At 32.0% G+C, this 9,607-nt stretch overlaps 1 protein-coding gene and 1 non-coding gene across 3 annotated transcripts in view; one reads left to right on the top strand and one right to left on the bottom strand.

The window, feature by feature from the left end:
- The window catches only part of LOC124426903 (ras GTPase-activating protein raskol), a 187,982-nt gene that overhangs the window by 10,833 nt on the left and 167,542 nt on the right, over positions 1-9,607 (top strand). The gene's annotated exons all lie outside the window — the stretch shown is intronic.
- Positions 8,598-8,751, bottom strand: LOC124427188. Its single transcript, XR_006942915.1, has one exon. It is a non-coding gene; the product is annotated as a U12 minor spliceosomal RNA (small nuclear RNA).

Here is a 9,607-nt window from a genome sequence, read left to right on the forward strand (position 1 = left end):
GGTTATATATTTCCGGGTACACAGCGTTCTCATGACGCAAAAGAATTTGTCTTTTAATGGAAGAATATTTCTCTCTCTCTCTCTCTCTCTCTCTCTCTCTCTCTCTCTATCTATCTATTTATCTATCTATCTCTCTTTTATTCTCTTCTTTTCTCTTTTCTTTTTCGAAGACGGTGACGACGACGACATAGATGACGAAGGTCAATGACCTTGTGAGAAAAAGCTCCAGTATATTCATTCAAGAAGGACGAAAGAAACGAATGAAACAACGATTGGAGGCTTGGACGAACTCGACAATTTATTGTATAATATACATTTATATACGTGTATACTTGTGTGTGTGTGTGTGTGTGTGTGTGTGTGTGTCTATAGGTATTTACCTTCTCGCTAATAAGACAAGTCATTGTATTCAAGGCAAGTAGAGTCTTCAATGCAAACTTCCTTTCTCTCTCTCTCTCTCTCTCTCTCTTTTTCTTTTTTTTCTTTCCTTCTTTCCCTCTTTCTCAATCTCTTTCCCTCTGTTATGACTTGGCAATAGCATAATGCTCGAAGTATACTCTTTTCCTTATCTCGATGGAACAACCAGTGCATTATAGTTCGAGTTTTAGGAAAAGATCCTTTTTTCGGTTACCCCCTTCTTTGAATACAGAAACATTTTATATCTTTTATTTAATAACTATATGATATAACGCGAGTGTAATATTTTTTTTATTTTTTTTTTTATTTTTTTATTTTTTTTTTTTTCATTTTTATATTTTGTTTTATTTTTTATGCGAATCAAAACAATTTGAATATTACATTGTGTATGTATTTGTTGACACAATAAATCTTATTTATCTTTGATCTTCGAGTAGAAAATTTGAAACAAATTTAATTGGACGAAATAATTGAAATGGTCTTTCGAAAGTACATATATATATATATATATATATATATATATATATATATATATTTTAGAAGATAAACAAAGTCAAAGTATCACAGTCTTGATAAAAGATACATTTTTTTTCTTAATTATTTTTTTTTTTAATTATTCAATTATTTTCTCAAGTATAACTTTTAAATTAAATATAAAAAATATTTGTGACATTATAGTATAGTTATATTAATATAAATTATATCTGCATATATATGTGTATAGATATATATATATATAAAATGATATATAAAAAGATATATATATATATATATATATATATATATATATATATATAAAAGTTATCATTCTGTCAGTATTAACATGTCCTACATTATTAAGAATATATTTACACATTTTCTATCGATGTGACTAAATTCAATTGTTTTTAATTTAATAGTACACAAGAGTCCAAGATCATGACAAAGTCAAAAAGTCAAATAATTATCACTACGATGTTTCTCTCTCTCTCTCTCTCTCTCTCCCTCTCCCTCTCTCTCTCTCTCTATACGACGTTCTTTTAAAAATTTTTTTTATTTTCTGTTCTTTTCCTTTTTTTTTTGTTGTATTTTTAATATTTAGAAAAATAATCGGGCGTATACATATAAATCAGACGGGCGTATACATATAAATCATTTGTATCATGTATGTACTAATACATATTTATATTTTCTCAGACGGAAATAAATTATTTTCAATTTCTTTTATAATTCATAGAATTTTTCGTGATTCTCACGATACGTAATCGTAATCATTGTCGTCGTCGTCGTTGTCGTCATCGTCATTGTCGTCATTGTCATCGTGGGAGTTATAATCGAAGGACTCGCACGTCCGGATTTATTCGTAAGCCGGATTTTAGCCGACGAGCCTCGCAAAACTGGGATCGAGGGCCCTCGAGTTTGGAGAGCGTGTCGACGACGAGAATAAATTCGTCTCGCGTGCGGAGTCGTACCTCTCGTGCACATCTCCCTCTCCTCCTTCTTCTCCACCTCTTTCACTTCCTCTTCCTCTTCTTCTTCTTTCCTTTTCCTATCCTATCTCTCACGATTTATTTTTAGATAGGTGGTATAGTCGTGCAAGTTTATTTTTGAAATTGCACTCATCTTTTTTTTCTTTCTTTCTTTCTTTCTTTTTCCATCTCTCTTTCTCTTTATTCCTTTCTTTCACTTTCCTTATCCTTCTCTCTCTCTCTCTCTCTCTCTCTCTCTCTCTCTTTTATTTTTTTCTATCTTTTTTTATTTTTTTTAGAAACAGAAGGTATAGAAATTCATATTGAAGAACGAAATGTAAAAACTACGATGGAAAAAAGAATATGGAAATTTTGATATATATATATATGTGTGTGTGTGTGTGCGTGTGCGTGTATAAAAAAAAAATGAAATAAAAAAGTTAGTACGTAGATAATTATTTCGCAGCATATATTATTAATTATATGTTTATAATTAATATTATAACATATTATATTAATAATATAATAAAATAATCAAACGTGAGCGAGCGAGCGTTCGCATTTAAATAGTAATAATAATAATAATAACAAAAACGATAATAATAATAATAATAATAATAATAATAATAATAATAATAATAATTTATTTCTTTATTTATGGTTCTATCGACGATAGTTAAAGTATTGCGAAACGAAATAGATGGTGACTCAAAGCCGACATAGTTTCTCTAGTTTTATTACATTGCTTTCTTTTTCTTTTATCTTTTTTATTTCCGCATCTGGTCTATGTTCCTACTCTCTACTCCATTCCACCTCTCCTGTATCGTTTTGTTACACTTCGATACGAAAGTTCTTTTTTCTTTTTTTTTTTTTTTTTTTCTTTTTTCTTTTTACTTTATCTTTTTTTCTTTTCTTTTTTGTCGTAAGAAGACCAAATATTTTCTTTTTTTTATTGTCCCAACGAAAACGCGCTTTCTCCATCGTTTACGAAATCGCCTGATCGTGCAAATGCGCGTAATGACGATCGCGATTGCGAGACAATATAGTGAACTGATATTTCTCGCTGGCAATTTAAAAAGTCACTGAACCATGGGATTGCGGGATAAATTGGGAAAGTTTCTTGACTGGATCCTGAAACACTCATTTCTTTTTGTTTCTCTTGTTCTCTTTCGAGCACCGCTATCCTCCCTATCTCCATCCCCCTAAGCCAGACCCCTACTCATTCCACTTTATGCCCTTCCTCTGCTTCTCTTCCCTTAATTCTTTCCCCTTCCACTCCTCTCATCCCTCTTTTTACCCTCATCGTCCTCGTTTCTTTTCTTTTTTTTTTCTTTTTATTTTTCCTGTGCGCTTCATCTTAACCTTCAACATTACTTTCACGATCTTTCGATCGAACGATGGTGAAAGGGAAAAGAAGGAAGATGCAAAGAGTGAGATAGTAAATTGAAAGAAGAACGAACAACGAGAGTGTGTGTGTGTGAGAGAGAGAGAGAGAGAGAGAGAGAGAGAGAGAGAGAGAGACAGATATTGGTTGAAATAGAAATGGCGTAAAAATGATATTTGTCCGAAAGGCTTCTTTTTCTTTCTCTTTTTCTTTCTCTCTCTCTCTCTTTCTTTCTCTTTTCTCTTTAGGAAAAAGGAGAGAACCATTGACATCTAAAAACCTAAAGGGAAAGGTATAATTACGAAAGGCCGAGGGAGAAAATAAAAGAAGAGGAAAAGAAGTGAAAGAAAGAAGAAAATTAAATGAAATTTCGATGTATCGATAGTTATTCTTCTCCTGGAGAATCGAACTTGAAGAAAATGTGTGGAGATTACTGAAGGACCGATGGAGATTGATTCAATCGTCGTTTCAATCGATTGTAATAATATCGATAGGGTGAACAAATAAATCGAAATTATAAGAAGAGAGAGAGAGAGAGAGAGAGAGAGAGAGAGAGAGAGAGAGAGAGAGAGAGAGAGAGACAAACAGACAGACAGACAGCCAGACAGATAGACAGATAGACAGGCAGGCAGACAGATAGAGAGAATAACATTTCTTTTTTTTTTTCTTTTTCTTTTTTTCCACGCAGTATTATTAGATCGAGAAAATTAAAGAGAGAGAGAGAGAGAGAGAAAGAGAGAAAGAAAGAGAATAAGAAAAAATGAAGATGAAGAAGAAGACGTAATTAAGTTCGATGAGGAAGCATAACTATCTTAGGCTTAGGTGGAACAAGATGGATGTCTGATTAAGACCTAATGAAACTTGGAATATCTTGGCAAGTCTATCCCGAATAACCCCCAGTCTTGTCTGTCTATTCTCTATTACCTTCTCTTCTCTTTATTCTCTCTCTCTCTCTCTCTCTCTTCTCTTTATCCTCTTTCTCTCTCTCTCTCTCTCTCTCTTCTCTTTATCCTCTCTCTCTCTCTCTCGTTCGTATAGAGAAACAAAGTTAATGACGATGTCGTAGGCGTACGAACGATTATTAAGCTTCGTTCGTCAGCAACACCTTAGCATGCGCACAAAGTGCACATAGAGACGAATCGAGAAAAGTAGTAGGTGGTGACTTCTCGTTCGTCTTGCATAATTTGCACGCTATGTTCGTCACAGTCCTTATTTATCGACTTAAAGAGTTAATAGCGAAGGGTCGATTTCAATGCAATTAGATAATATTAATTTACATTGTCTCTTGTATCTCTTTATGGTCAATTGATTATCATATCGATATATAATAATAAATCGAATGTATGGTATCTGTGATATGGTCAATGTAGATTATAATTAAATCATATCACTGAGATTTTATTTCAATTCATCGCTAAGATATAATTAAAAGTATAGGTTTCCAAAAAAAAAAAGAAAAAAAAAAAAGAAAAAAAAAACGAATAAAGAAACGTGCGATAAAATGGATTTGTCTGATATTTGTATTTCAATAAAAAAAAAAAATATATATATGACGAAAGAAATTATTTGAACAGAGAGGGTGAATCAATAAAGTTTTATAAATGATATTAAAAATTAATAATTCTTTTTTGAGACTTGTTAGATCACTTCTTCTTCTTCTTCTTCTTCTTTTTCTTCTTCTTCTTATGTGCGTGTACGCGCGCGCGCGTATAAATTTATACAAGATCATACTTTTAATTTAAATGCATTGAAACGTGTTAATTTGATTAATTAGTAAATTTCTTTATATGCCGTAATAATCAAATGAATTCATAAACATTAGCCGAAAGTGGATGTAATTTGTTAACAAATTGCTTTTTCAGGAAAATTCGTACGAAATTACGCGGAACATTGAATGAGTTATTTATACATATTTGATATACCTATCTCTCTCTCTCTCTCTTTCTATATATATATATATATATATATATATATATATATATATACACGTCCATATTTAACGATGATGGTATATAGCTTTTGGTGGTGGTTTTGATGGCGATTTTGATGGTGTTGACGTTGGTATTGGTGTTGATGTTGTTGCTGGATCTAAAGCTCTCGTCGAAATGCCAGGACAATTAACGAGGCACATTGTGCGGTCCAATTTTGCGCTCGTTACTCGCCGTTCCAGCATCCAATTGTTCCTTCTTATTCGCTCCTCTGCGAGTAACTTCACCGATTCGCATTGCTTCGAATCTGCTTCTTGTCTCTCTTTATCTCTTTCATTCATTCTCCCTCTTCTCCGTTCTCCTCCTCTCTCTCTCTCTCTCTCTCTTTCTCTTTTTCATCCTTTTTATTCCCTTCATCGTCATCTCGCGTGCGCACATTTATATGTTCTCTCTCTCTTTCTCTCTCTCTCTCTCTCTCTCTCTCTCTCTCTCTCTCTCTCTCTCTTTGTTTGGTCATTGTTCACGTGACTGACGATCCATTAAGGATCTAGACGGCAATTCACAATTAACTGTTCCTCCGGATGCGAAGAGAGGAACCTCTTCTCTTTATCTCTCTGTTTCTTTTACTTTCTCTCTCTTCTCTCTCTCTCTCTCTCTCTCTCTCTCTCTCTCTCTTTCTCTCTTTTTTCCTCTACAGTTAGGATTAATAACTTTTAAATGACTGCTAGTTTATCGGGTCAATATTGTTGAACGTTCGGTCGGTATTTTAAATAAACGATTAAATTTAGAATGAAATAATCATTGGGTAATAACAAAGGTATAAGGAATCCTCACGCAAATTCTGATACAATTTTGATTATTTCGTAGATATTAATCGTAATATTTATATATTATAAAATTGTTATATTATAAAAATTATTTATTATTATACGTAATATTATTTATCGTTAATTAATAAATAATATTGATTTATTAATTAATTTGATCGGAAATTTCTTTCCTTTTCTTTTTTTTTTTTTGTTTTCCATAATTATACCTTTCACAATTGGATTAATTCGATTGATATTAGAAACTCGTGATAAATATATAATAACAAATTATCGCGTATTCAATAATGAACGATGTAAGATATTGTCTTTCATTCTTGCAGTAATTAAAATGATATTAGAAACTGATGCGAAAGAAAAAAAAAAAAAACACGAGAAAAAGAAGAGAAGAAATAAAAAGAGAGAGAGAGAAATAAAAATCAGTGATTAGAACGATCACAGATCTGGTTCCTATCGTATCAATCGATTCGCATTTAATTTTCGCTTATCTTTAGAGTGTCCAAGAGGATAAACAACAATAAAAGATTTAACAAAGTTGTGGAAACTCTTGTCATGACTATATCGAAGCGATCGGTCTTTGTGTTTGTATGTGTGTGGGAGGAGGGGGGACAACATGCTAGTGTCGACGGGTGTCACGCACGGCCAGCTTACTTCCGGCACTTTGCCTCTACACCCTGGTTGCACCTATTTGCGTGTCTGTCATCCGGTATGCCAACGGTTACATTTCCTATTGTTTTGTGTCAGAGGTACGGGGGTAGGGCTGTCGTATGCGTGGGAGAGCAAAAGAGAGAAATAGAGAGAGAGAAAGAGAGAGAGAGAGAAGATTGCGTCACTTTCTAGTTTAGCGCATATAACGGGACGCTCGTATGTCTCTTTCTCTCTCTTTCTCTCCCCCCCTCTTTTTCTGCGTACTTACGTATGTGTGTGTGTGTGTGTGTGTATGTGTGTTGGTCTCGAATTACGACTCTCCTTGCTCGATCTCGAATGATCCCCTTTGTGGGTGAAATAAGTGAAACTTATGTTAATAGTTGGTACTTTTCGCATAGGAGAGAAGGATTAAATTCGTTAAAAAAATAATTTTATATATATATATATATACATATATATAATAATTCGTTAGTATTGTACAGTGTAATAAATGCAAAATTTAATAATAATAATAATAATAGTAAGAAAAAATAGTAATAACTATGCTGAGCATAACACAGCAATTTTAATGATAATAATAATAATAATAATAATAATAATAATAATAATAATAATAATAATAATAATAATAATAATAATAATAATAATAATAATAATTTATCAATGAATTCGAATTTTCTCGTATAGATAATAACTTGATTTAATTAATTTAATTTGATCAAAGGACTGTGTACTCTTCGATTAACGAATGAATAGATAATGAAATAATAATTTCATTAATTATTTCACATGTATGTATATATATATATATATATATATGTATGTATGTATGTATGTATGTATGTATGTATGTATGTATGTATGTATGTATGTATGTATGTATGTATGTATGTATCTGTACATATATCAATATAGTTACAGATAAACGAATAGGTAAAGGAGAAGGAGGAAATATGACGTAGGTGTTTCGGGGCATAGTAAAAAGGGTGTTAAGTGTTAAGTGTAAAACGAGCATGATTGCAAGCAAGGATGCTTTCAGAATGAAAGGACATCGTTCGGGAATGCACTTATATATCCAATCGTAAAACACACAAGCATCTTTTATACATACACATACACACACATATAGGCACGCGAGGGACTGACTCTGGCGACTCCCCAGCTTGCATACCTGCACGCGTCACACTTTTTCCTTTCCTCGATCAATTGGCAAAGTAATTGCTGGATTTCACGGACGCTCCCTAATGGTAGTAATCACAGTGTAAACTCTGCAAGGGGCCTTGTACCCGCCCTCGTCGTTGGTAACGAGAGACGCGTTAAATTTGCTTTTTTTTCTTCTTTTTTTCCACTTTTTTGTTTTTTATTTCTTTTCCCTCTCTCTCTCTCTCTCTCTCTTTCTGTCTCTCTTTTTCTTTTTTTATGATCTTCTTTAGCGAGACAACGAACTACCTCATACTATTATTTCCATCTCTCTCTCTCTCTCTCTCTCTCTCTCTCTTTATAAATGGTGTTTATTATTATTATTATTATTATTATTATTATTATTGATATTGTGTGTATATATATATATATATTTGTAAAATTTGTGCATGCAACAACAATTTATTAAAATTCCATTCCGAGAGAAATAGTATTATTTCCTCCAACCATATATATTATTTTTTTTTATTAATAAATTTTTTTCTAATCGATTCGTTCGTAGAATTAATTTATACTTTTGGATTATATATGTATATATATGTAAGTTAGATCAATCATTGGTATTAATCATTGAAATGAATTATATCGCGGATCAATTAATTAATTACATTAATATAGATGAATGAATGTGGAATTGATTTAATTTTTGACTTCTTAATGTAAATCCCGTTGCATAAAATTATTCCTTTAAGTTTCTCTTTTTTTTTTTTTTTTATTTTTTTTTGTTTACGAGGATTCAAATTGCGAGGTAGATCGCTTTCACCCGGCTACGCGAAAAAGTAGTTCGCGCGGCCATTGGGGACGACCTGTGCCTCTTCAAAAATATGGTCGCTTAATTTTTTAGCATAGCTAAGCGTTACCAAAGCTCTATATTTTCCTTACTCATTAGTTTAAGGCACGATTGAACGTTATTCCTTGCGTTCGTTTAAACTCACTTGAATGATGATTTACTTGTGAGAAAATAAAACGATACGTTTGCCATCTATCGAATAAACCAGTGTACTAAATAATTTCGCGCGTATCATTTGAACGTATATATATATATTTTACGAAATAAAATTATTAAATCTATGTTATATAATAAATATTGATAAATTAATTCAACGTCAATCCAAATAAAAACTTGTTGTTTATGTATTCTATTTTTTTTTAAATTATTCGTAAAACAAATTAATTGTACAAAGTTACGTTACAATTGATATCGAATTATTTCATTAAGTATATTGTGACATACTTACATGTATACATATATACATACATATAGATAGTTACGTGCAGTCTCTCATACGTTTGATATATATATATATATATATATATATATATATATATATATATATATATATATATATATACACGTTTACCTTGATGATTAATAATTAGTATTAAATTCTAAATAGCCACGTGACTTGTCTACCTGTCCAAGTAGAAACTTTCGATCTCAGATTCCGATTAATATCGAGAAAATTAGCTACGACATTTTATATCGTCGAGAGTGCGATTTCCCCTTTTCTCTTTTTCTCTCTTTCTCCCTTACTCTCTTTTTTTCTTCTTTTTTTTTTTTTTTAAATGTTTCTTTCCTTTTCTCTCGTTTTCCCTTTAAAGATTCCCTCTCAGCCATCCAGACCACAGTTTCCCAGCGATGCTGCTGTTGCTTCTACATGTGTACATACACTCTCCAACAGTCTAGTCGGGATCCTTCGCAGCTTTGAATTGTGTAGCGGCGTGTATCCTACCGAATGCACCCTCTCTCTATTC

Source organism: Vespa crabro, chromosome 9 (assembly GCF_910589235.1).
Source record: "Vespa crabro chromosome 9, iyVesCrab1.2, whole genome shotgun sequence".
NCBI classification, from domain to species: domain Eukaryota; kingdom Metazoa; phylum Arthropoda; class Insecta; order Hymenoptera; family Vespidae; genus Vespa; species Vespa crabro.